The following is a 2,500-nucleotide window of genomic DNA, read 5'->3' as shown; positions in this document are numbered from 1 at the left end:
CACTGGGCCGCATTCCATAGACATGGAGAACCGAATCTTGGTGTGGTAAATAAATAAATAAATAACAATAATCTCCTTCCTTGTGGGGAGAACGTCCCCATCTGCTACAAATCCTGCTGCCTTAGGCCTCAAGCTCGGTTGCCTGTTGCCTCTCTCACACGATGCGCCACTAATGCAAATCCACAACACTCTCCCAACCTCCACATACCTACATCCTCCCACACCTTTATAATGTGCCATGTCAGAAAGATGCCTCGGGGCCTCTGGGTAAAGCATGCACACTTGGAGAATACCCCCTCTCTCGCTCACGCGCCAACCAGAGGCTGGAGGCTGAGGAGAAACAACGAGGCCATCGCAAAACTGCAGGAGAAATCTCTCCCCTCCTCCACAAGCAGAGTGGGGCCATTCACACGGAGGAACGTGTTCTGGGTTCAGATCTGGCTCACAGCTCGCAACTCACGCGGCTATATGGTTCTTATCGTACGGCTCCTCAGAACGTTGCCAACATTTCCATTGAATTGAAAGAGCCTTCCTAACGTTCGGAGGTCTGATCTTTTTCTTTAAAAGCCGCTGCAAAGACTTAATGACAGCTGCCATTTGCAACAGGTTTTGTGCTTCTAATTCACATGGTTCATATCATTCCGCAATTAGTCCGTTCACTTTTCGCCATGGAAATTCAGCGTGCAGAAGTGCAGTGTCACTGCCAGGTGGAGGCCATGGTCATGGGAAATGGGAGAAAACCTCTGAAATGTACTTTGCTGACTCACTAGAAACGTGTGCATCACTTTAAAACACAGCGAATGTTATTGACTTTCACACACGAGAACCCGCTGTGAAAAACGTGCATGCGTATCAGATGCCAGAGGGTATGGATCTTTCCATTAAACCTCACTTTCCCAGTGCCTTAACAGACATAGTATGAACACAGGAGCCGGGGTGGACAGTGACGAAGTACATTTACTTGAGCGCTGTACTTAAATCCATTTTTCGAGTATCTGTACTTTACTTGAGTATTACTTTGTTTGGAAACGTATGACTTTTACCCCACTATATCTGAAAGACAACGATTGTACTTTTGACTCCACAGAGCAAAAAAAGCACATACGGCCGACGCCAGATAATTTGGACTTTGTAAACCTCACTCCTTGTGGTGTCAATGTGCACCCTTCTCTACCTCTACTTGACCTCTAAAAATATCATTATAACTGTAGAAAATAACTACAGCAGCTGAATGGGGTGTAATGTCAGAGACCATAAGAAGAGATAGCTCAAACTCTGTCTGTACAGACAGCCATTTTCTACAGTTTCATTACAGTTATTGAGGTACACAGATGTAGGTGTATCTCTGCAGGGATCCTTTCCATGTTGTCAGAAAACAACTAGTTTACTTTGACATGCTGTCTTGCGGTTGCCAGTTCTACTTTGACATGCTGGCTTGCCCCATAGGATTCCATTGTATATCCGTTTTGCGGTTGCCAGTTTTAGCGTTCGACTTTAATACAGAACCAACTTTGATAGTTAATTGTCTTCAGTAAAGGTTTGGACCTAAAAAGATCCCTGTCCCTTTCAGAAAACTTGAAAGATTGTGTGAAGAAAACTGTGTGTGTATGTGTGTGTGTAACTCCCAAACTCACTATAGGAGCATTGAGAATCTCACACTATGCTTATTAAGTTACTCTTATTCTACATGTGTACCATCACTGTCAAATTGCACCCCCGACCCTCCCAAAATGGCATCTCCCTAGCTGTGGCCCCTGTTAAAGTGAATAAGCCATACTAAGTAAACAGAGCTCAACAGGCCTTCCAGTAGTCAAGAGACACCTGCAGGTGGGTCGACATGGATCAATTAGGCTCAGTCATCCAGGGGGAAGGTTCCCCGTTCCCACACACTGCATCGCAACACAGCGGAATGGTGGGTATATTTAGCGATCAGACCCAAACCTGTGCATCTGTAGACTGAAACGTATGCCTTTGTCTGTCACTACTCAGGGCGTTTGGGAGTCAGGTTTACTGCAAAGATATATGGCATCCATCATACCTTTGCACAGTGGGCTAGTCGACTGTGGGACCATGCTTCCAAGAGTGACTTACTAGATCATACACCCTCTTCTAGAACACAACAAGATGGCTCTAGCTAAAGAGGTATACTCAGTATTGCAATCCACTGTGTAAAAGATGTGAAGGTTTGTTGTACTGTGAAGGGACCGTCTGCACAGTCCGGTGAGTCAGCACAGTTCTCACCCAGTGCAGCTAGTTTGTTGTGCTCGTCCACCTGAGGGACAGTGGCACTGTGCTTCAGTGTCCTCCCTGTGTGTGTGTGTGTGTGTGTGTGTCTGTGTGTGTGTGTGTGTGTGTCTCTGTGTGTCTGTGTGTGTGTGTGTGTGTGTGTGTCATCCACCTGAGGCACAGTGGCACTGGGCTTCAGTTTCCTCTCCGTGTGTGTTTGTGCGTGTGTGTGCGTGTGTGTGTATGAGTGTGTGTGTGTGTGTGTGTGTGTGTG

At 46.3% G+C, this 2,500-nt stretch overlaps 1 protein-coding gene across 1 annotated transcript in view; it reads right to left on the bottom strand.

Annotated features, from left to right (window-relative positions):
• Positions 1 to 2,500, bottom strand: part of LOC122130502 (anoctamin-2-like) — a 25,802-nt gene that overhangs the window by 12,610 nt on the left and 10,692 nt on the right. The gene's annotated exons all lie outside the window — the stretch shown is intronic.

The sequence above is a fragment of the Clupea harengus genome, unplaced genomic scaffold (assembly GCF_900700415.2).
Source record: "Clupea harengus unplaced genomic scaffold, Ch_v2.0.2, whole genome shotgun sequence".
In the NCBI taxonomy this organism is placed as follows: Eukaryota; Metazoa; Chordata; class Actinopteri; order Clupeiformes; family Clupeidae; genus Clupea; species Clupea harengus.
This window is presented reverse-complemented; position numbering and strand designations above follow the sequence as displayed.